Here is a 26,925-nt window from a genome sequence, read left to right on the forward strand (position 1 = left end):
TGCAATCTAATCATCCTAAATGTGTGGACCATTAGCTATGCCTGGTCTGCAAACTGCCAGCAGCTTCGTCCTATACAGGCTGCTCCTTATTTCCCCGTTGGTATGACTTCTTTATGTACATCTTGCTGTAATACAACTCCTCATAAACCAGAACCAGCAACAGAATCAATTTCTTTCTTCGTCAGGCAGCCTTGTTCCCAGAAATTGAAAATAGACAAACAAAGATGTTAGGTTGCTAATTAGAGATTAGCAGGCTTGAAGGCATTGGGGCTAAACCCCTCCCTCAGAATCACTGAAGGATAAAACCAGAGTCTGTAAATGCAGGATTCTAGCACTCATCAGAAGATGACAATCTGACCCATATTTCTAGTCCAGGGACGGGGTCTGATCTCTTCAGCTGCCCAGTTGATAAGTGGCCCCAAGTAGTTCTGATCAGATAAGATCATTATCTAGCAGGAAGTTTTCTGATAAAGAACAAAGACGAACTATTGCCTCCTCTTTTAAGAGTCAATACAAGTGGGCCAATAATCACTGGAAAGGAAAACACCTTCAGGAAAGTTGTCTGTTCCTCAGCTTTTAAGCATAGTGTAAAAACAAACAGTAGTGTTTTTGTTTTGATTTGTTATTGTTAACATCTTATATTTGCCAAGTTGTAATAGTACAACTTCTACATGACAACGTTCATAAATAGCAAATTTTAAGTGTCTGCCATTTTTCCATAAATGTTATCAGTTTGCCAAGCATCTTTATTCTGGGGTGTGAGGTTTAGGTCCCCTGGCTTTCTTTTCCCATACACCCCACACTTTACACCAGCAATTCCTAAAGATCAAGTATTTTCTAAGTCTCCTACATACCAGGGCTTTTACCACTGAGAAGGCTCAAACTCTATCTCAGGGATGTATCTTGATATCTTATCAGTTATTGCTACCACCTGACCCAGCACAAGGACTTCAGGCCACAAAGCCCCTTCTTTGCACCTTTCAGTCTACTCTTAATCTCATGATAGTCATGCCCTGAAAAATCACAATTCCAAATATAAGATGCACTGGCACCTCAAGTTCATCATCAAAATTTGTTTAACCTACCTTGCCACAGGCAGCTCTGCTCTTGAACTCTCATAGCTGATGTGTGCTATCATATTGCAAAAGTCAACACAAATGTAATTTAGTGAATTGAACACTGTTTGTACTGCTAAGTTTTGTGATGTAGCCTTTAGCCCCAATTCTCAGGAACAGTAAAAAAAAAGATTTCCTGAAGGCAACTGGAGAAAATGAACTACTTCTCACAAGTCAGAAGCTACAAGTAGTCCGAGAAAAACATCAAAAGTAGGTGAAATCAGATTGAAGATTAATCCCTAAGTCTTGAGCTCAGTGTTTGGAGTAAAGACAGTACAGAAAGGAGGAAAATATGGCAATATGTAAATGTTACAGAAGAGTCAAGATTTGTTCAATAGGACTTCTTGAAAAATTAATAAAGAAACTGAAAAATAAGACAGCATCTAAAGAAATATTATGGAAGAACTCTTCAGAACACAATACAATCTTGGATACATGGAGGAAACACACAGAAACACTTATTGTGAAAATTGTTAACATCTAGAATAAGAATGAGATTTAAAAATGGTTAGAATTAAAAGAATGGCTGCTTCCACAGGAATAATAATCAGAGTGATATTAAAATTTTTGTGAAACACCCAGGATCCAAGAAGGGGGGGAAAACATCCTTATTCTAAAGAAAGAGAACTTTGAAGTTAAAATTCTACACCCAGCCAAACTATTATCCGAGTGATAGGCAGAAGTACATTTTTAGAATTGAAAGGGACTTTGAAGTTTATTACTTTAAGGTTCTCTATGAAAGAATTTCTAGACAATATAAAAACACCAATAAGAACTTTATGTGGGCAGAATGGAATAAATGAGAGATATGGCAAATAAAAGTGATAAAATATATTGAGTCTAAATAAAATTTCATTTATGTATTTCATATCATCTTAAAAATGTAGCCACCTAGAAAATCAAAATAAACCCAGTGAGGGTCAAAAGATTAAGAGAGGGGAGGGTTTCAAGGAATCAGAGAAAAAGAAAACATGCTAAGCTTCTGCTTTTTCTATTGCGGTATATTAAAGAGATTCAGTAACGTATGGTAGATATATTTACTTGAACATTTATGATAAGCTTGCTAAATTAAGATAACCATTATGAAGTAGAAATGATGTATTTGTAACTTAGCAAAGGAAAAGGAAAAGTAAGAGACATCATTAAGTTCAATTAAGAAGAGGGAATAAACAGAAATTATGATAAATAGGAAAATGTTCCTAAAAGTACCAGAAATCACAATAGTTTTAAATTCATAGGCAAGATGTCAAAACGAAAAAACAAACAAGCAAGCAAACAAACAAACATTTTCACACTTGATGTTACCTGCCAGAGCCCTACAAATACAGAGGCAGAAGCTAGCAACCAACTATTGGACTGGGCTTGGGGTCCCCAACGGAGGATCTGGAGGGTGGTCCAGAGGAGCTGAAGGGGTTTACAGCCCCATGGGAAGAACAATGACTTCGGATACCCAGACACCCCAAGACTCCCAGGGACTGGACCATCAATCAAGGGGTACACATGGTTCCAGCTAAAAATGTGGCAGAGGAAAGCCTTGTTGGGCATCAGTGGGAGGAGTGGTCTTTGGTCAGGTAAAGGCTCAATACTCAATAGAGGCCCCAACAAAGGGAAACGGATGGGGGTGGGGGGTTGGGGGAGAGGTGGGAGTGTTTCAGGTAGAGGGGCATATACATGGAAGCGGGGGTGGGGGGGTGGGGGGGTGGGAGGAGGGGCTGGGAATCTTTGGGGAGGGAGGCTTTTAGGAGGGGGGAAATTGGCAATGTAAATGAAGAAGATACTCAATTAAAAAAATATATTTCTGCAATGGTTTTGAGAGAAAAGTCCCCAAACCCACTGTCACAGGAAGATGGGGCCTTAAGGGCTCAGAAGAGCTATATGAAGCAAATACTAATGCCAGATATCAGATGTGACAGTGATCCTCTCAGAAAAAAACATTCAGGGAGACGAAGGCATGCCCATCTAAGTAGCAAGCCACGTAAAAACTTCACAAGCACACAGCTTAGGAAACCGGTAATGACTGTGCCCAACACCACTGAGGCTGCCAGAAGGAAAGCCTCTTAGAATAAAGCACTTGGTGTTCCAGTTGTCAGTCACAGACAAAGGGCAGGGGAGTGTGGAACCTTATCAGCAGTGGGTCCTTACGATCGCTACCCTTCTTGTTGTCCAGTATTGCTTTTTATTGTCTTTGTGGTGCGGACTCACTTCCTCTGTTATTGATGAAGGGCAGATTGCCTGTTCTACTGTCTCCCTTTTCCCAATACCTGCATCTGAAGCATCTCCCTAACCAAACCAAAACAAGGCCTTCCATTTTCATCACACAGTGCAATAGAGTAGGCTCTCTCCTGGCTCCACACACTGCTTGTTTCATTTGCTGAAATTTCTGGGCTGCCTTTTCCCTAGCTGAAAATTGAGGATTAAAAAACAACAACAACAACAACAACAACAACAACAACAACAACAAAAACAAGTCTACCTCTTCAAATGGCCATGACAGTGAAACATCATCGTAGAAGCCGGGTGTAATGGTGGATACTTTTACTCTCAGTGCTTGGGTGGCAGAAGCAGGCCGATTTCTGAGTTTGAGGCCTGCCTGGTCTGTAGAGCAAGTCCCAGAACTACACAGAGAAACCCTGCCTCAGAACAAACACACATTAGACAAACACCACCTGATATCATACAGGTAGAAAATTTGATACATAGCAACTATTCTTTTGGGAGGAAGGGTGAATTTTTAATTGTTATATCATGAAATGTGGTAAAGCTTAATACGTTTTATGAGGATATACTCATTGACATCAGCCTGACAGATTGTAAATGAGTTCACCACCATAACTACAAACACATCAAAATGTATAACATTACCTCTTTGCCCATCATTATTGTTATTCTAAGAATAAGTTCTACTCTGTATTTTATCAACAGAAATAGTAATTATACTTAATTATATATTGGTCATCTTTACACTCTCCAACTAACATATGGGTATAACATCTCAGCCTAGAAATAATTGCGTTGAAATAACTGTTGTTAGCCAACCAAAAGCTCCTTTTTATTACTGTTTTATCTGTGTTTACAATTGTGGTCAAATTTCTTGAAAGGTTAAGCTACACACCAAATTCCTTATGAGCTGGTCTTATCTGTTCCTGGTGTCTAGAGTCTCCTTAAATTGTGCTTCTACAGAAATTCTGATTTCCAAAGCTTCTAAATGGAGTCTTTAAAACCTTCAACTTCGATACTCTACTTAAAAATACAAGTTGTAAAAGCATGGCCATTAAATGAAAAGTTCTAAAATACTATAAACTGTCTAATTAAAGGTATCCACAGGTGATTCATCTGTTCTCGAGTTAGTTCTAATAATTGTGTTTATGGAGGGAGTTATCCATGTCACCTGTCTAATGTCTAATACATTGAAATCAATGTATTAGAATATAATTTTATAAAATATTTTCTTACAACCTGTTCATTTCTAGTGTTGCTTACCCATGCCTTTTCTTATTTATTTATTTATTTATTTATTTATTTATTTATTTATTTATCATTCATTTGCTTATCAAAACAGGATCTCACTTAACTCTTTTTTTTTTAAATCTTTTGAGTACTGGAAGCACAGGACAGGCTAGCTTTTTATTTATTAGATTTATTATAGAAGTCTATTTTACCAAATTTTTTCAAACTTTAATTATTTAGTTTTAGTTTTATTTTGAGAAAGTATTATACAGTTCCAAGGGTGAGTTCTTTAGCATGAAATGTTAATTTTTATTGCTTTTTATTTGGCATAGTTTTTAAGAATATAATAAAGATGCAGACTACCATGTTTTTCCCATTTTTGAATTTTTCAATGGGAAAGTCATGTTAATTAAAAAATAAGCAGTGCTATACATGTAGCTCATAAATATTTTAAAAATAATGAGACTTTTAAAGAGAGACACAAAATGTAAAAATTCATTGAAGTAGAGAATGTAAAGAAGTTTAATTTTCCTAAAATTTAAAGAAAAACCAGAATACTGAGATGAGATATAATATTTGAAACTCTTGAAAAGTGGCAGCATCTATAGACTGGACCTACAGGACATATTGTATTATGTCACATCTTAAAGCATGAATCAAATTGTTTAGGAACTTTTCTGGTTTCATGGAATTTAACACATGAATCATTATTTACATATTCATCTGGTTTCATGGATTATCCTACTATTTTGCTGCTGCTGCTGCTGCTGCTGCTGCTGTTGTTGTTACAAAAACAAAATGACACCTATCTTGGCATTCACACAGGTGAGACATGGACATTGTAATCTTGTAATACGGCAATCACTTTCAAGCTTGAGGAGACATCCTTACTAATCATTGCAATGAGTCTGCAGGTAGTGGTTTTACATGTTTCAGAAGATGGTAGTTCTTATAATCTAAAAATTGAATTACAGTGAGGATAAATAAGATAATGGATAAAAGGAACTTTAAATAAAGGTAATATATAGTCAATAAATACTAATAATTATATCAGGAGCTTAGCCAATCATACAGACTGAGTTTTCTTTGGTAAAACAAACAAGGATATTTGACTACTTATTAAAGGATGAGTGGAAAGCTAACCTATCAGACCCCTATTTCGTTTTAAACACTGCTTTTTCTGGCAGTAGTGATGGAAAGCCCTTACCCAGGAGGCAGTTGAGCTCTGTGAAATAAAATCACTAAAAAAACATAGGTTAGAAGCGAAGAATGACACGCTTTCTTTCCTACAATGCATTACTCTCTACACCAAAGAGCTCAGGCTAGGCTAACATTGACACAGCTATGTCATTCCTTCTGAAGTTACTCCAAAATATTTTCACATACAGTGACTACAACTGGTGAATGTGTATCAATGTAGAAGTGACTATCTTCAAGTCATGGTTAACTAAAACAGACACATGTACCATTTCTAGGTGTCCTTTTTGGTTCTGTAGATGCCACCAACATTGTCCATTGCAGTCACCTGAATAGAGCACCTAATCACAAGGACACAATTCATTGTGTCCAGTGTGAACAAAAGGCCCACCATTTCGGAAAATTAAATGTAAACTATTATTGAATGAAGACTCCAAATAAAAATGGCATATTAGGATCACGTTATCCAATTTCTCTTATTCTATAATTGTTGTAACATGTAACATACTGACCATAATATCATTTTTAAGAATTTGACAATATCTCTCCTTGACCTAAATAATTATTCTGGACCCTGTATTTCCTCTTTGCAGTAATGGGAGACATTAACAGAAGAGATTTTATGACCTCTTCTTCTTTCTTGTAAACTCTTGGCTCACCATTAATCACAAGTTCTTAAGGGCAAAGGCGATAGGTTCTTGAGTTCATTATTAGCCTAGGCTACCTTGTGGATTTTGTCTAAAAACAAAACAGAAAATATAGCAAAACAAAAACCAAACAAAAATGAGCATGGCCCAGCGCTATAAGGAAGAAACTTCACAATCTCTCCCATCATGTTCTTTGTGAAATCTGAAGGACATTATTCTCTGTGTAATCAAGATCTCTGTCAGGAGACAAGCTCTAAGTGTACAAAATTGCAAAAATGGTTAATAATAACACAAAATAATTGGGTGAATGAATGGAAGAAGTAGTGTTAATTATTAGCACCTTGAATACTTTCTTTGCTAGTTCTTGTAATTTAATATTAAAAAAGACCGTGCTACTAAAAAAAATAGATGCCAGATAGGTGTGAACAGAGATGAAATTTGTTCCATAAATGTCAAAAATAAATGTCTCAAAAAATATACTCAGAATTTGGAGACCTTGGAAAAATTATCACATAAAAAAGAAAAATCTAACATTTTGAATATGCTGTTGGGGAGTCCAGACATTTATGTATCAAATACATCAGGTGTCACATTATAGCCTATTGTTTCCAGGATTGGGAAATTATCAAGACTTATTTAAGATGAAGTGAAGTGAACGTTTCTTTCTAAATAAGACCACAGTTTAACTAAAAATTAAATAGTGATTTAAAATCTTCAAAAAGTCTTATAGGGCCTAAGATATGTCTAGGGGTTGATTTACCCTGAATTCTGAGTCTATAGAGGAAATCATTTGTTAGCGGGCTCACATGCTTTCTCAGAGACTCCCTCAGAGATTGTAAACATTATGCATGATCACTCACAACCAGGGATAATAATGATGCAAATAAAGTTGTTTTCTCGTGAGCTGAACAAGGATGATAGTGACAAACATGCCAAACTAGATGCCAGAAAACCACGAGACCTCTAGACAAAGAGCGACAGGCAACTGAGCAAAGATGGGAGTGGGACAGGCCCTCCTCCCCAGGGAATGACACACCAACTGCTAGTGCTAGTGCTAGATGACCAGCCCTGAAAACATACACACAAGTGACAATCAAACACATACCTGCATGTAATAACAAGTAATGAGGAAAAGAGGACATGAATTCAAAGGAGAGCAGGGAGGGGTGTATGGAAAGGTTTGGAGAAGAAAAGCAATTAAGTTATAATCTCAAAAATAAATAGAAAAAAAAGTTGCTTCCTGAACCAAATACTATTGCCCTGCTAAAGGAATATAGCAATAAAGAGACACCTAATGATATTGTTATACCCATAAATCAGTGCCTCACCCAGCCACCCTCAGCGGCTTCTTCTTGGAGTAGATGGAAACTAACACAAAGAGCCACATCTGGACAACATGCAGAGAGTGAAGAGACTTTGGAGCATTCAGTCCTAATGGGATGTCTTCATTAACCCCTCCTTCAGAGCTCAAGGATCTATGTTGAATAGGAGGCTGAAATCCAGTAAGATTGATGGGGTGATAGATGACTCTGAGGAAGCAGTCTTTTTTCACACAGGACAAGACAAACACACATATGAATTCATGGTGACGGTGGCAGCACACACAGGCCTCCACAGGTTCAAGCCAGAAAGGGTCCAGGTACTGAGAGGGTAAGTGAACTTGGGATCCCACCTCTGACTGAGAAGCTATCTGCAATTAACACCTGCTTGCAAATGAAAAATTAGTTTTCTCTAATAGAGTTACCCACACTTAAGGACAGATCTCACACTCAGGAGTAATAAGCCAATGCAAAGCAAACCCAGTGGTCTTCTTGAAGACTATGTTTCATATTGCTTTGTGCATCATTTGTCTTGTGGGTCTTTTGCTTGTACTGTTTTATTTCTGTGTGTGTGTGTGTGTGTGTGTGTGTGTGTGTGTGTATGCATGCACGTACATACATGCATGTACATACACTTTGTTTTGTTGTTTGTTTTTAAGAGAAAGAAAGAAAGGACATTGAGTTGGGTAGCTGGGAGATGGAAAGTATCTGGGAACAGTTAGTTGATGGAGAACAAATGCATGATCAGAATTATATAGGCTTTTTTTTTTTTTCAAAAAAAAATGTTGTTTTCTGGACCAGTGAGATGGTGCATGCGCTAACAGCTCTTCCTGATGAGAGTGAGAACCTAAGTTCCATTCCTGTAACCCACAAGGTGGAAGAAGAGACCTCACTTCCACAGATTGTCATCTAACCTTCACATATGTGCCCTGGTACACACACACAATGAATAAATGCTTTCAACTTGTAGTGCACATAGCAAATAAAGTGATGATACAGTTGCTGGAACATCTAGGCTTTGAAAATGTTTCTCAGATGACTTGTAAAGGAGAAGAATATTGGTCTTTTCAAGAAGGCATTTATAATGTTTATGATTTTTTTTCCTGCTGGAACATGGAATGAAACTATGGTTGGGTTTTATGCTTGTTTGTTTTGTGGAGAAATGATAAAAGAACCCATGTTGTAGTAGCGAACTATTATTTTCTGACCTTGACTGAATACTGTTATTATTGGGGATCTTTAAAATGATGAGTGTATGAGTGTCTTTGCCCAGTCTCTAGGCTGTTGCTATCTGAATGGGGTTCCACCTAAGCAGCAGAATCTCTAAGTGACACCCCTTCACTGTGATTCTAATGGTATCCAGGGTTCAGAATCAGCAGTTCAGTTATAAACTGGCTCTGGGCAACAGAAACTACCAAGAGTCTGGTCTGCCACTAGGAATCAAGGGTCTCACAGCCTTCTCCATTTATCTGTACAATGAGATTGAAAATATCAACTCTGGATAGTGACTGAAATTATCACCACAAGCTTCAAAGTGGTTGGCAGAATCTCAATAATATTAATAAAAGGTTTCCTGTATATTCTTAGTTCTCTTATAGTACCTTGACTGGACTCAATTTCTAAAGTTACTCCAGAATGAGTAACAGAAGTGAGGCTTTTGTTTTGACCTCACACTTTCATTTAGAATGCCATTTGAATGGACAGACTTGCTTAAAGAACCTGCTATCAAAGCTTAAGTGAATGAGTAATATTCAGACGAATTTTAGAACAATGAAAAGCATGGAAAAGAAGCCAAATTATAGTAATCTTGTCCTCAGAGGTATGCAGGAATGAAAGCATACTATCTGCTGACTCTGCTTTGGCACTCTCAAAACATGTGGGAGGAAATTCCTCTTGTTAACTAGCCGACAAACTGAGTGATGCTACATATGCAGTCTGGAATCTTAAGCGTGGGGATTAGTGAAGAGAAACTGTGTCCAAAGAAAAAATTGAACTCTGAGATTGTTTCCTTCAGTTTGTGACTATCTTCTGCACACCTACATCTGAGCTCCATGAATTCAAATATGTCAAGCCCAACCTATCTGAAAAGGAACTCTTTGCCCTCCCTCTTGATCCAGTTCCTCCTCCTGTTATCATTAGCAATGAAAGGTCCTTATTTTCACCAACAAGATGTCATCCTTGTAATATGTCTACATTTAGTCAATTATCAGTTCCTATTCTGTTATTTAATCCATAAAATCCATGGTTTCTTCATTAGCACAACCCTAACTGAAGTTATTTCTCAGTCCCCAAGGAAAACTAATGAAACAGAAAGATATTTGCCAAGAACCTCCCTCTGCACCCCTGCCCCTGCAACCATGATCCAATCTCTCTCAGCAGAAGTAATGTGGAAACTTCTAAATCAGTAATGTCTTGTTGGGATCCCTTGCATCCCGCTCTCAACATATTCATGGAACAAGGCCATAGAATATGTCTGGCATACACTATATACTTAATTATATATTTATAATTAATGGGAGGGGACTTGGGCATGGGATTTCTACAATGGAAAAAAAGCATTAAATGTGTTTAAATATTAAGTGAAGAATTAGGGAGGAGCTTGTAAATCAGGAGAGAGGAGCAGTAGCAACAAGTTCTGTGATAATCTCACAGCACAGAAGTAGAACCTGGTGCACAGAAGTATCCATCCCTGACAAAAGAGAGTTTGGGGCAGATAAAGAGGCTGGGTGTGGGCACAGATGGATTAGCATCTTTTGTGGTTGAACATTGAGATAACCTCCATTTGTGATAGCCTACACATTTGTTCTTCAAGTAGAACTAAAGTCAGATGTGAAAGCTAAGGGTGAGAAACCAGAGGTTTGAACTTAGATGAAGAGATTGGAAATTCATTTGTAGAGAATTGGAGAGGAGGAGGGGGACAGAGGGGGAGAGGAGAGAGGCAGACAGAGAGATAGAGAGAGGGGGAGGGTAAAGAGACAGAGAGAGGAGGAGGGAGGAAATAAAGAGGAAGGAGAGAGAGAGGGAAGAGAGGAGAGGAGAGAGAGAAAGAGAGAGAGAGGGAGGGAGGAAGAAAGAGAGGGAGGGAGGGAGAAAGGGAGGGAGGAAGGGAGAAAGAGAGGGAGAGAGGGAGGGAGGGAGGGAGGGAGAGAGGGAGGGATGGAGAGAGAGACTGGAAATGCAAGGAAGAGTTGTGAGCTCAGTGAACCTTTATTTTATCTCTTAATAAATAATTATGTACACGAGTTTGTTGCCCTACGAGGCTGGGTTCTTACTTTCCCAGCACATGGGGAAAATGCGTGTTGTAAATAAAGGCAAGTACCATAATGCCCAGAGTTGCAGCATTGCTTTTAAAAAATGAGTGATGTAGACATATTTTTAAAGAATGGGGAACAATAGTTTGTGCCAGAAAAAAAAAGCTAGATATTCTTATTATGTCTTAAGAGGTTTTTGTTGTTGAGAAAATCAGGTTCAAGATATGTATTGCATACCCAATCTCAGAAAGTCTTAAATAGGTTATAGTGCTTTACTTCAGAATATAAATGTATAAAAAGTATGCTAATATAAAAACACCTATCAGCAATTATAACACGTGTATGTTCAGCTCAGATAGGAGAGTCCAGGAGAAGGAAGACACTTGAAACTTTGAGTTTATATGACCGGAGATAGGATATACAAAATAGATTCACATTACCCAATTTTTTTGAACAACACAGAACAGACCAAAATTTTATCAGTACAACACACTTCTTAATCAAGAGCCTAGGGGGATTAATAAAAAGTTGATGGAAACAAGAAACACGCTAAACATCATTTTATGTTATTTTTCAGAACATGAGAAATGAATAGGTTACCATCTGCTAACATCTCATTTCTTAAGGGATGGTCACAGCTGGACCACATTTGTGGCTTGAAACAAAGCTTTCTTATTGAGCCCCTTTGTCCCCATGATGATGCATTAAACCATCTCTTCTGATCACTTTTAAAATCAATTTGAAGCCAGAGCAGGGAGAAGTGTCAATAAGAAAAAGAGAACCCAACCACAAAAGAACATTTGTTCAAAAATAGATCTTAGAAAATATTTTTAAGTAAAGCCCTTTATTTTTATATCACAGCTTTAAATTATACTGTTTAAAGCTGTGTCGATGAGTTGAGAAACTCCCTCCATTTTTACTCTCAAGCATTAAAAGTAGTGCAGAGAGAAGAAAGCTTTCTGAGCCCTGGTTGAAGGGAAGAGGGTGGAGAGGGGTGGAGAGAGAGGGGAAATGTGTTCCCGGTCTTCTCTGGAGAGCTGTAATTTCATTCTCTTCATTTTAAGTGGGTGAAAACTGTGCCTCTCACCCCACCTCCAACCTTGCCTGATTCTATTATTTTCCATACATACTCTTCTGCCTTCAGCAGAGAGGTGTGGTCAGAGCCTGCCATAGAGAAGGGAAGACAGAAGAGGAACTGTCCTCCTACCTTGGCCAAGGGCTTCAACTCCTGAATCCCCCAGGAAAGAGAACCTTGCTACAATGTCTACCTATCCCAACGAAGCCAAGACTATATAAATAACTGAATCCATTCAAAGCAAGCTAATACTATATAAAGAATATGTGTCCCCCTATCTATCTTAACCCATTCAATTTCAATGCACTGTATATATTTTATGAGAAACTAAATTATGATCTACATCTGGCTCTCAATTACAACCTCTCAATGCCTGAAGCCTCCCCTTGTTCATGAATGAAACACTTTACTTTCAGAGAAGGATACCTTTTCCAAGGTTCCTTGGGCAACATTGGATGCGTGACTACAGCAAATCCCAACTGTATCCCACAAGTTTTGCTTTACCTTCTCACACAGATATAAAATTATTTTCTTTTATGTCATCCCATTTTGGAAATTCTTATTTTTATTATTGCTTCATTGATTACAGCTTCTAAGGGGAAAGAATGTTTCTTTTCCTTTTTTATGTCCAATGTCGTATCTGGCACATGAGTAATATCCAGGAAATCAACTCTGCAGCTATCGGTAACTTCAAAGAGGATTCTGGTCTGACTAGATGTGTTTCTGCCTACTGGTGATTGAGAAGTGTCTAATCTCAGTTGAAGAGAGGACTGTTTCCCCCCTCTCTTTGTTCTGTTTCCTCTCTTTGTTCTCATGATAGAATCTTAAAAGCACATGGGTCCCTATAATGAAAACTGAATTTTCCATCCTTTATTTAGGTTAAGGTCATAGGATCAGAGTCCTGATAGGGAAGATAAACAGGGGAGTTTTGGGGACTGCACAGCCTATCAGTCTCTTTCCATTTCCCACTGTGTTGTCAGATAGGATGTGCACATGATGGCTGGAACTGGAGCAGTCCTGGAACCAGAGTACAAGTCAGAAGGAATTCATTCATTCCTGGTTACCACAAAGCTTACCCGTGCTTTAGGTGAGAGAAAAACAAATTGGCTTTTTTTTTTTAAATGCCATCCATGCCCTAGTTTTCTTATAACTTGAGATTAAATCTAAATGGTATACTTGGCACCAATAAATACAAGGCAAACATTTATTATCTTGTCCTCAGTTAATAAAATACTGCATATGATGCTCTAGTAAATGTAATCTATGAATCAACTAAAAGATAGTGGAATCATTTGTGACACTCTGAAATTAAGACAAATATTGATACTTCATTTAATGAACTCAGAGCCATAGCTTCCTCATTTCTACAAAATTCCCCTTCGATTCCCCAACCAATTGATGGTATTTGTGAACCAGATTTGCAATCTCATTTGATCCCTATGTTCGATAGGAAAGCACTATAATTCCTATGACTAGTTTTATAGCTGAATAAAATAGTTTGACTAAAAGTGAGGAACTTTTTAAAAGTCACAGCACAGCATCGGAGCCAGGACTTAGACGGGAGGCTGTTGTTTTGTCTCAGATCTCACTTGCTTTCCTGTTCATGTGTGGTCACAGTGGGTATCTGTGAGGCAGGCACTACCTTATTATCTAACAAGAGCAGATCCCAGACATCTAAAGCCTCACACTAATAAAGATTTCTATCTTGATCTGCTCTGCTTCCCTGACATATGCATTTCAAAGTAAATGTATGGATCTGAAAAAATATATTATGCTTTGTGAGGTAGCCCAGACCTAGAACGACAAAGACCTCATGGTGTCTGGGCTCCAAATCCTTAGATTTGAATATATCATATAAAGAAACTGCAGAAATAGAAAAGAATTATCAGGAAAAGGGGCAGGAAGGAGCTCTAGATATAGGGTAAGTAGGATGCAAATATAAAGAAGGAAAGAGGAAAACAAAGATTAAACAGGAGCAGGGGAAGGAAAGCAGCAGAAGGAGACAAAAGACAGATACAAATCCTGTAGGATCATGCAAAAATCATAGTGAAACTTTATTTTATAGGCTTAATTAAACATATAGTATATATGTGTTTAAATACAAATATTTATGTAATTCAAATGGCATTACACTACACTGGGTGATAACATTTTCCCTACAAGTCACAGGTTATCTAACAAATATCTCAAGAGCATAGGCTACTACCATTTCCCATTTTATCCTCATCCCCCCCCCCCCCCCCCGAACTTGAATGGAATACTCTATTGCTGAAGATACACTACACCTAAGACATAGGACTTGGAGGAATTGAGCTGTTGCTGACCTGGAAGCCTCTTTTCTGAGGATTTTTCTCAGAATATTGAAAAGTACTATGCAGGGCGCCAAGAGAGAAAAGTAACCAGTAGTCTTACTGAGCTGCAAATCTCACGGAACACAATAATGACTTGTCTGGAACAATATCCCTAGTTGGTAAAATAGCACCTACACCTTGGGCATTAATCAATAGCTCCCTACTCACACTTAAGGCTCCCTCAATAGGAGGGAACTTTGGCCTGGTATTGTAAACCTGGCCAACTACCCATATTTGGAGAGATGGATCCTGGAAGACTGTAACATTACATTTTCTTAAACCATTATTGCTTCTAACGGTATTATTATAAGTACCCTTATATCCACAGATAACTGTAGTTACCACTCCTCATCCAAGAAACATCTTTTTTGCAGTATATGAAGCTACTACAAAGGAGCACAGCCAGTATGCCTACAGTGCAGTTCCTATACCTAAGGTAACGACAACAATAACAAAACAAGAAACAAACAAAGTTCAAAAAGCATTGCCAAAGAGGTGGTAGAAATTTTGTAAAAGCCAGAGGATCAGGATCCCTCCTATGAGATAATGCTTTCCAGACATAACAGGGATGCTATGAGATCTGAATGATACACCTCCTAAATGAAACCTGATTAATGACTACACAAGATGACAGACCAGTGGGGACAGGGCCTTGTCACAAAGTCTCACCACAGATGAAGAACTCTAGGTAGTTAATGGCTGCTGAAAGGAGGGGTTATTAATTTTTCGCAGAATCAATTCCACTGATAGGTTATCCAACCCCAACTAGGAAGCCCTAGACACACATATAAGCAACACTAAGTGGATTCAGCAGTGTGTGCATGTGTGTGTGTGTGTGTGTGTGTGTGCATGTGTGTGTGTGTGTGTGTGTGTGTGTGTGTGTGTATAACGAGTACAGGAAAGCTCAGGAATCATGAAGAGAGAAGAGTTTGAGGTGGGAGAGAGAATGGCATATATGCTGTAACTACAGTATATGCATGTATAAAATGCTCAAAAAGCTATTTAAAAATTTAAAAATGAGGTTTATCTCAGCATTCTTCAGTTGACCATAGTACTTTGGATGGGCTTAAGGCTTCCTGGGCCTTCCATACCCATGTAGATGCGTCTGCTATTTGTCATTACTTAGCTACTGTTAGGCAGTCATGGAGGTGAGACTTCATGGCTGTTTGGAAAGCACACTTAGAAGTAACAGTGCACAGACTGAATAAGTTGTATACACACACACACATGCATATATATATATATATATATATGTACATATACATATATGTGTGTATATATGTATATAGCAACAGTAAATGAAAAAAGAGGTCATGTATTTGAGAAAGAGAAAGTATATGTGAGGGTTTGAGGTGAGGAAAAAAGGGGGGAATGATAATATTATTTCAAAAAGTAAAGGGAATTTTTAGAAAAGATGTCGTATATTAATACCTCCAAGTTGATACATTTCATCTTGGAAGCCCTTTAAGACATAGGATATTCTAAAGGGAGGCCTCCTGGGAATCAGAAAGTAAACAACTTAGAAGCATCAAGAAGTCTTTCAAATTTGACATATTCACTAGATTCTCCCATCCCCAAGCTTATATAAGCAGAAAAGATACTGAAAGCTACTCTCAGATAATATTGCTACTCAGAAGAGGCAGAGATCTGAGGAGTTGCCAGGAAGGGATATTCTCCACACATAGAACCATTTGCAAGATGTGCAATGTGCTCTGAGATTCATGCTTTTGTTAGCTCTACCTGCAATATTGGGTGGGTTTTCTCAGATGCAGCTGCCCTTCAGTCATTTCTGCTTTTGTAAGTAACCCCTCCTACTGTTGTAACTGACCTCCAATAAGCTGATTCATTCACCACATTAGACTTTTGTAGTATTGTCCCTTTGTTGATGATTTCGTTTTTGGAGTAGATACTTGTTCATGTACTTCAAGGAAGAGTGTCATGCAATACAAAAATTCTAAGCCCTCGGGTTATCCTTGGTACAATATTTCCACTAGAACTTCCTTTTCTATTGTAATATTGAATTCATACCCTAAACAAATCCACGTACTATTTGAGATTGGGCAGCTGCTGCCCTAGAGGTAAGTGCTGTACCACCCATGCTCACTGGTCACTTCCCTTAGCTTTCACATTGGATGCTCAGGCAGCCTAGGCGTCTTGCAACGGATTAGAGCAACTGCACCACAGTCCTGTTATCTTCATTCACACCCCCACCCAAAATACAGGAATACATGGGGGCTCAACAAAAGTCTGCTGATGGTGATAACCACAAAACCCAGAGAGGAGGCAAAGAAAAGATGCTTGAGAAAAATGCAAGGAGAAAGGTAAATCCAACAATCTTGATCAAGTGGGTATATTGACAGAATCAGAGAATGGCAAAGAGGAGTCATGCAGAAGGAACATTCACATCATAGCCTCACCAACCTGTTCCTCAAAGAGTATGTTGCAGAACCTCTGACTGAGCCAATATTCACATTACTCACAAGCCAGAGATTATGATCCTTCTCTTTAAAAAAAAAAGCTTGACTTATTTAAAGTAGAACACTCAAATTGGAAACCTCTTAGCTACATTTAAGATGTAGCGCTTGGCATAAGTGTGATTCGGGAACCTATAAGAAATTCAATTATGATACATATTTTTGTCAGTTCAAATGGGTTTAGAACTTTACTATCATCATTTTATAGATGATAATAATATGAGGATAGATTTTTCAAATCAGACACAACACAGGATAAAAGTGAGAGAAGCTGATGGTGAGGAGATGACAGACAACTCTAACTTCAAACTAGATGTGCTCGTGGGGAAATGGCAAGAAATCTGATAGAGCCAACATTTTTTGTTTCTATAAATTGTATTTCCTATAATCTCTTGAACACAAAACACAGTAAACAAGAAAGAAGGAAATATCAGGCCTGTGAGTTATAAGTTGCAGTGTAACTTGGAGGTAGTATATAGTTCTGGCATCGAGGTAAATTGAGACAAACTCAATGGAATTCTTTGGGAAATCTTGACTTCCAAATTCTGTGACATACCCTCCCAGTACCCACTGTACCTCACTGTTAGCACTATTAGTCAATTTCATGGTTTGTTATTGCATTCCCATACATTCCCAACCACCTAGGTGTGTAAGATGTAAGGATACAAGATGGACCTTTTGATGCATGACCACTGATACTGTTCATCAGTGTAACCTCGGGGTAAAACACAGAGGCTGACCTGTGCTAAAACAAACAGATTTCACTGCAGAATGAGTGAATGACTATGTGAACAAACGACCGGCTGAATGGGAACTTTGGGGTGTTGCATTCAGTATGTATAGCTACTGGAGGAGCTGGCTCATATCTGGGTGTTAGCTTCCTTTCTTCTTTATATCAATTTTCTGTGCATGTGTGTGCATGCGCCCATGCACATGCATGCACACGTTTATGTGTATGTATGTATTCAGTGTTCACCTATGCGTGGACACTTTTGCATGTGTATGAGCACATTATATGTGTGAGTACATGTGCATGTCTGGATATGCATGTGGGGGGTTGAGTTTGATGTTAGGAACCATCCTCCATTGCTTACCTACCTTATTTATTTAGGAAGGTTCCTGTAGCCAAACTTGGAGTTCATCAATATGGATAGATTTACTATCTAGCTTACTCTTGGGATCCCTGTCTCTCTCCCATGAGTGTTACTGAGGTCACCTAGTGTATGCATGGGTATTGGAAATCTAAACACCAGTCCTCAAGCATATGCTACACTTGCTTTAAGTGCTGAGCTGTCTCTACAGAGCCCATATTGAAGGCTTCTTGAAGCTCAGAACCTAAGTCATTTCTCTCTGCATTGCTATGCCTCATACTAAGGCTTTTAAGCTACTTATTGTAGAAGCGAGAAGAAACAGGTTATTCTTTGTGTGACAGACCCTAGAGACTAAAGACATACAAAATGATATAGTAGCTGCCACTGATTTATAAAGGAGTTACATTTGGAGTAGCAATGCATCCACACATGATTGAGTTTGTATACAAAATGGTGGTAGATAATTTATTACCATATTTTGAATTTCTATTCCAAAAAGGGAAATCCACAGTAGTTTACTACCTCCTAATTCAATACAATATTATTGAGAATCAATAATAGCTATTAGGGCTTGAAGACTAGAAAAAAAAAGTTTGTGTTGAAGGAAATGGCCAAGTGTTGACTACTCATAGGGCTAGACGTAATCATCAGTTAATTACACAAAATTGACAAGGGCTTAAGTCTGTTTCTTTCATGTGCTATTTGTTTTTGATTTATACCCTAACTTTAATCATGAACTCTAACAGACTATTATATTTGGGTTTGTTATTCATCATTTATCCATATATTCTAGATAATTATCTTACGAGAAAATTTATATACAACAAAAATCAGTGCTCTATACAATTCAGTTCATTCAATCATTTAAGTGTCTCCATAATCAGGATAGACAGCATTGGCTAAAAGATTCCTTTATATTGTTTTACAATAAATCATTAGCCTTAGCTTCAGACAATTATTTTGTTTTCTATATAAATTCAACTTTTTAAAAACACTTTATAGAAACAAGGTTGTATAGTCACCAGACATTTTATTCAGGCTTTTTTTGGTTTTGTTTTCTCATAGCTTATAACAGGTTTCAATATTTCCTCCTATTTTCTTCTCTGTGCAGTATAAACCATATAAACATAGTGTACACACTCATCTATTGATAAACTATGTCCAGTTCTTAGACATTATAGAAAGGTATGTTATCGACTGTGGTGATACGTTCTTGTATTTTTTTCTTATTCTTCCTGAAACTATCTATTGCTCTTGAAGTTCAAGATTGAACAATTACCAGACCTTGTGGCCCAGTAATAATATACTTTGAGATCACAGAAGATTATGCATTTACCTACTGTTCTTCTATATACTCAGCCCACTTATGTTTAACCAACATTAAAGGAAACAATGCAAACAACTTACTATGCCCTGGATTTCCCATTTAGTTTTCCAACCTTAAGGTAAGAACATAGATGAATCTTAAATTATATATTCTTCCATACTCCAGAGCCAAAATTGTGCATGCATGCCTCTGTGTGTGTGTGTGTGTGTGTGTGTGTGTGTGTATGTATGTGTGATGGCAATCACTTGTTGTAAACAGCCAACAGGTTGACAGCAACATTAAAATCATAACCATCCCATTAATGTAGGAAGTAGCCGGTGGAGAGTCAAGTGCTGTTCAGGGTCACTTGGGTCAGTGAAGTCACTTCTTCCCTTGTAGAAATCTATTCTAATATTTTGTGAAGAATGTTTTATTTCTTTCTTATACTGCGCTATCTTCACTGCTCAGTAAATACAGAACAACATGCCCTGTTATGGATAAGCACAACCAACAGGCATCAGAGACAGACAAATCAGGCACACAAGAGACTGGCAACATAGACCAGAAACTACAAACAGAAGGAAGACAGAGAGAATAGTGAAACACTCAAATTAGGGCTCAGCCTTGGTTAAACCACACCAAGCAGAAGATTTTATCTGTATTCCTTATAGTGACATTGATGCAATGGATATTTGTATAGAATCCTTTGTGTTATTTCTCTTGGATACACATTTACAATTACAGGAATGAATAGGTTAATCTTCAAAGTCAGTTTTAGAATAGCCATGGAAATGTATTTGTGACGGTGTTTCCAGAAAGGTTTTCCTCAGGAGGAAAGAATTAACATGAATATGGGCAATGTTGTCTTATGATCTGGAGTCCAAAACCGAGGAATAAGGATCAAATGAGCTGGGTGGTAGCATTCAGCTCTCTGATTCCTGACTGTGGGCTCGATGTTAGCACAGTCCTGACCCAATGGTCATCTCGCAGTGTGATGGACTGTGCCCTCAAACTGTAAGCCAAATAAGCTTTCCCCTTTCTTAGGTTGTTCGTGTCTTATATTTTATCAGCATAAGGAGAAGCTTGACTAGTTCAGCTAGGTCCCCTGGTGAGTGTATACATAACTTTTCAAGAAACTGACAGCTTTGATAATTGACTGTAGTATCATTTTATAATCCTATTACCTATGCAAGTCAGTGGCTTCATATCTTAAACAACACAGGGTATAGGCAGTTCTGTTAATCTCAGATATTCAGTGGGTGGGGTATCCTCGCCTCCTTTATGTATTTGTATTAGCGAATGCTTTCCTGCTTATTAGTAATGTTGAGCATCTTTTAAATTCCTCATAAAGAATTCACATGTTTTTTCTGTGAGGCAGCACACTCATTTTAATTGATCCCAAAGCAACTGTGAAGGAGAAGGAAGATGAGCACAGAAAAGTATAAATCTATTCTTAGTTCTAAGAAAAGCACCTACAGTACTTTAAGAGCATGTTCTTTAGATAACAAATTTAGGTAACTTCCAACAAATGAAATAGGGTCTCATAATTCTGATAGTGAAGTACCTTGTTCTGCCCACTGGCAATCTGTAATAACTAGAAAAGAGAGTTCTGTGAAAATAATATGGATTGCTCTAACAATCTTTATGGTACTGTCACAATTTGAACACCACATGGCAAGGGACAAGAAGTATTAAGTGTTGGGGTGTTTTTGGCTTATGATCAAGTATATGTAGGGTCAATATAATCTAGGCAATTCCAGTAACTACCTTTCTTGAGAGTTTGTTGTTTTGTTGCGAGCGCATGCTGCATGGCAGGCTCTGTCCTGAGAGTTTTATCTGCATCATCACATCCAGCCTCTGCAGCAATTCTCCTAGAGAATACTGTCATTGTCATATGAGGATGAGAGAAGAGAGCGACTTCACATCATAAAAGCTATGAGCCACACTGACAGTCAGCCTCAGACCCAAGAAACTAGTGACTCCACACCCTACCTTAAATATTTGAACATCACAAATTTGCACATTTCCCATAGAATACAGGAAGACCATATATACAATTAGGTAGCAAATTGGAAAGCATTTTAGAAAACCGGAACACCAGCACACACTTTTAAAACACGGAAGTTTATAGGAATAACTGCCCTTAATTAAGGTACAGAATCAATGACAATAACGGAGAAATATCAGGTCTCTAAAGATACTACAAGTCTGACTGGGATCTAAGATGTTATTTCCAAGCTCTGTACTCTTAAGACCTGCAACCAATATGGCAAAATTAATCAGTAGAAGAAACAGTTGTGAACAGACCTTTGACACACCAAGACTCACAAAAGCTAGTCCCAAAGAAATAGGTAACTGATGGCTACTTATGGGTAGTGTAGGTAGAGTTGTAAATCACTGCAACTAAAACAGATAGACCAGAAGTACAGCATCTGGGACAGCTGCCCACACACAGGAGTTCTATTTTTACTATACTGTTACTATAAGAAGAGACTCTACGAAATCCATTCTACAGGGTTGAAAAGAACTTACAAAGGTATTTTTTTTTTCTGTCAGTTTTTAAATTCTAAGATTTGGGCACTTCATCTGCTTCCATGTATGTGACATATAGTTTTGTATAACAGCAGTAGAAAGTTAACAGACTTTCCATATTAATTAATTAAGAATATTCAGAAGAAATTTGCGTCTGTACTCAAAGTTTCTTTTCTTTTAAGTTTGAGGTTATTTTTTTTCCTTTCCCATTACAGTGACCTGTTAAAAATATTAAACTTAGAAACTTGTAAGTTATGTATAATTTCACTCTTTTTAAATATTGGTTTGGTCAAAGCTTTTGTTAGGATGATATTGTTAAAGTTAAGAAAAAAAACCCAAAAAGTTGAGAGTAGATAGTTCAAGGTGTGGCCACATTAGTCGGGAGAGCAATCACCTGAGGGGAGACGTCCTCGAAAGCACTCCGAGGTCAGTGAGAACATCAGGGTGAGCCATGATTCACAGGACGGGACTGCTATTGAGCTAATGTCAGTCCTGTTTTATGTCTACACCAAGTCTCAGACTCTTAAGTAATACAAGGCTCTTCCCCCTCCCTTTCTGATACAGAAGGTTCTTTAGAGATTGGCCACTTGCATGTGAAACAGACAATGTCTGTTAATGTGTTGAGATATATTAAAATAGAGAGAACAAAAAAAAAGGAAAGGAAATTTTGTCATTTGAGATGGAATCCAAAGAGATTGGGCAATCTCTGGTGGGAGACAGGAATATTGAGTGTGACGTAGCACCAACCAGACACAACAAAAAGGAAGGGTAACCTGAATATTCACTCCAATTTTCACTGGAAAACCTTGCAATAGGTTTCTTCTGATTCTAGGGCACAACTTCCCTTTACCTACAGTGTCTAGTTTTGGAAAATTTGCTCCTGTAAACTCTATTTTTGCACCTTTGAGATGGAAACCTTCTACAGACTTGTCCTTCCTCAAGGACCTGTAGGCCTTCACTTTGAAAGATATTCTTCAATCTGCTGCCAGTGCTCCAGGTCTCTGCAGAATTCTGGAGTCTCATAATTAGCAAATACAGATGGCCACTGGAGCTGACCTCTCTCATCATCAAGTGTTCCATTAGCTCTCTCTTCAGCCTTCAAAAATCCTCCAGTGTTTTTGTTTCAGAAAGTTGTGTCTAATCTCCCATCCCTACTGCAAGTCTCTCCCTCCCTCTACTGTAATAAGAAGTTTATCTTGTCATTTTTCAAAAGGGTACAGTGACTCCCACAGCAATTCCTGAAGAGTATGAGAACACATTCTCCCAGAAGACAAGTACAAAGGTAAGGCACTCAGTAGGAAGTAGAATAGGAATTCAACCTATGAGATATCTCCTGTAAGACCAAGTTCTTTCAACTGTTGCTATAGTAGGAGACAAGCTAATGACAGAAATTGGTAGACAGAATGTCATTTGAGAACAAGCTAGTTTGAATATATATTTCTTGTTGAAAAATATACAAAACAAATGAAACTTAACTTTCTATTGTGAATCAAAGGCCAGGCATACTTCACTATTGATTTATTTGGCTACTTCTTTCATTTCAGAAACGTTCCATATTACCAACAGTGATAGTTTGATTATAAAATGACTCCCAAATTATATGTGATAAATAAATGCTTGATTACCCTGTGTGGACTTTGGGGAATGATTGGATCAACATGACGTTGATATCAATCAGTGTGTTAATCTGTTGACAGACTCATAACCACATGGCATTATTGGAAGGTGTTAGAACTAAGGTGTAGCTAGCTCATCATGGATGGAAGTGGGTTATTTGAGGCAATGCGCAATGAAATAGGTTGCTGGATGCTTATCTTGAGAACGTGTCTCCTGCCTTTCTCTTTGTTTCCTGACTACAGGAAGCAGCTTTGTTCTCTCAAGTCCTTTTGGCCATGATGTTCTTGCTTGCCTCAGGTCAAAGCAAGGAAGTCAGTTGACCAGGGATTCATACTTCCAAAACCCCAAGGGAAAATACATACTTTCTATTAGATGATGTATCACAGATATTTTGTCACAGAAAGGAAAAACTAAACCTATTAACTGAAAGCCTTCTTGGTTCAAGCTGCATGGTTCAAGTCACCTTTTGGCTTCTTACATTTTTATTTGCTATATATATATATATACATATATGTATATATCATATATATATCATATATATGTATATATCATATATACATACATACATATATGTATATATCACATATGCATATATGTCTTATTCATGATATGTATAACTGGCTAGTTTTACTGGAAATAAAAGTCAAGCCGTCGACTTTTACCATACTGACAGAGCGCCTAGGATCTACAGTTGCTCACAAAACCCCATAGTTCAGCTATTAATGCACTCCTCCATCAAGCATGCCACATTTGTTTCCAAAACAGTGTAAAAAAAGCTGAGGGTTTGTCCACACATGGCAGGAAAGTCCAGCTGGAATGGCAGCTTTGACATCACCTTGTCAACATCCACTTTAATATGCTCCGTAAAAAGCAGCAATACATTTTCACACAGGACAATGCCAATAACCAAATTAATCCTCACTCTACTACAAAGTCGGAGGCTCCAGGAGGTGTCTTGAAGGTGATTCCAAGTACAGATATGGGCTTGGACCTTCCTGATAGACACGCCATAAAACCCCATTCTATAAGCTCGATCTCACCCACAGCAATGGTACAGTGACAATATGATACAATTCAAGTGAATATATTTTCCAATAAAAGTCTTTTAAGTGAGGAGAATTATTTTTATTACTAAGAAAGTGGCCATCTGTTTCTGAAGAATTCAAGTGAGAACACAAATATCTACTTTACATGGGGTAATTTTCAGATAATGCGTTTTTATCGCCTCATGTGCTGTAACACGACTCAAGCTGAACAGCACTCTGTCCCATAATTTTTTTGACATGTGGAGGGTTATAATTATTTCCAAGGAAGGAATAAATTCATATTAACATAGGAAGCATGTTGCCGCATCTTAAAGTGAACATTTGAGAGATGAAGATCAGTGAGATACAGACGCAAAGAAGAGGTGAAATAGAAACTCTTCCGAGTGTCCTGTAGTGACTAGGAAACAAATGCCCATCCTTGGGAGATGGTCAATCCCTTGGAGTGCTCACTGAATGCTTACTTGTGAGAGCTGTTAATAACAACCCTGTGTTTCTTTGAATATCTAACATCTTAGACAATGTGAGTTTTATAAGAAAGAGTTTCATGTTTGACGTGGGTGACTGACAGCATAGTTGCTTAAGTAAGCACCAGTTCAAGCAAAAAACAAAAAACAAACAACAACAACAACAAAAGGATAGCTGCACAGACCAACTGGAAAGAGATACACACCATACCACACAGGCAATCAAGGTGTTACTAATTTATTGGCATGTATATAATCTCTCCTCTTTCCCCCAAAGTTAACAGGATTTACTGATTCATAGGCATATGCTGATTTTGTCTAAAAAATTAATAATGGAGACATCAAAATTTAGATAGGAACAATCTATTGGAGACAAGGAAGGAAAATTGACAGCTCTCAGATGCACTGTGAGTTAGTTACATTGTTTTCTTTTTCTTCTCTTGACAGCATCAGGTAATCCAAAGTAAAGTTGAATGATTACATTTCATCAGTCACACATGGGTGAGAGTCAAGAGAAACAATGCTCACTCACTAGTGTTTGTGTGTGATGCTTCTGTTCCCAGGATACAGCTATGCTATCAGTGATGCCTGCAGTGGTCCTCAGTCTCCCTTTCATCAGTTGGGTAGTTTCCAGGTATTATTGCTCCTGGGTAGTATGATCAATCCTTTGCTTAGCCATTGGAGGAGGCTGACTGCTTTCCTCTCCATTCCAATGGTCTGTCCCTCTATTGGAAAAACATTCTCTGTCTGCTCTTGCTATGTTACCCAGAAATTGTGAGGGGCAGCCACATACCCATTTCCTTAAAAAAAAAAAAAAAAAAAAGATAGCCAAGTACCTCATTCTAGTACTAGCAGCCACAGTGCTGACCTTAGAAAGGTGTGGTCTGTTTTTCTAGCTTAGAAAATTTTAACTAAAAAAAAGAAAAAAAATACAGAGAAAAGACAGTAATGTTTGGTCAAATGTAACCTTACTGTCTTGTTTCTCTTCTTGCATTATAACTTATTGATAAGATCTGGATTTAAAAGGTCATTGCATTTACTGACATGGATAATTGAAAGTTGGCTGCAGATTTTAGTAACATCAGGCGATGGAGTACTTTCCCTTTCTTTCTCCTGCCAAATCTCAGCAGTCTGCTGCATCTGCCAGAGCAGACTTGCTGCAGTGGGAGAGTTACAAGCATAGCAACCCAAGCGGAAGAACAATGCCAAATAGATGCTTGATTTTTCTCTTAGCAACAACGTTACCAGCGATGAATTAGAAAGGGTGATATCACATTATGTCATCAACATAGAGTTTAAGATTTTATTACTGAAATCATGATACTTCAACCATGAAATCTTATCTCTTAGCAGAAAACGGCAAGGCACAAAAGTCTGATGTACATCAAATTTCTCTGCCTTCTAGGAAAAAAAAGCAAACAAACAAATCTAACCTAGGAATTGAATCATTATATAACCCAGGCAGGATCTCTCCCTGAGAATTATCCAGAGACCAAATGTGAATATTACCAGCCCCGCTGCACAGGTTTTGTCTTCATTATATAAGTACCATATGCGTAAGATTTATTTTAAGAGCTAGCAGTGCACTGCCCTGGTAGAGTGATATGTGAAAGAGATCCAATGTGGGAAGTGTTAGAGCGGATTGTAGAGGACCCAAGGCTGCAGCTTGCCATCAAAAAGCTCTATATTGGGTAAGACACAGCATTGAGTTGAATCACCGTCACTCAACTTTCTTGCCCCTGTGCCTGGATGGAATGTTGAAATATCCCACTTCTATTTTCCTCCATCTGTCCTATTTACCTTATAACTCCATATGCAGATTTAGGTACAGCCAAATATTCAATGCCTTTTGGAAAATGACTTCTGAAATGTACATGTTAGGAAAGGAGTTAAATCATCAGAAAACATATTACTCTTCAGAGTCTGTCTTTGTAACAGGACTTATTTTCTTTAGCTCAGATAAAAGTGTCTGACTGGATAGACAATGTTCTTG

The 26,925-nt window shown here is 37.9% G+C and overlaps 1 protein-coding gene across 1 annotated transcript in view; it reads right to left on the bottom strand.

Annotated features, from left to right (window-relative positions):
* Positions 1-26,925, bottom strand: part of Adgrb3 (adhesion G protein-coupled receptor B3) — a 349,818-nt gene that overhangs the window by 59,253 nt on the left and 263,640 nt on the right. The window lies entirely within an intron of this gene.

Source organism: Apodemus sylvaticus, chromosome 9 (genome assembly GCF_947179515.1).
Source record: "Apodemus sylvaticus chromosome 9, mApoSyl1.1, whole genome shotgun sequence".
Taxonomy (NCBI): Eukaryota; Metazoa; Chordata; class Mammalia; order Rodentia; family Muridae; genus Apodemus; species Apodemus sylvaticus.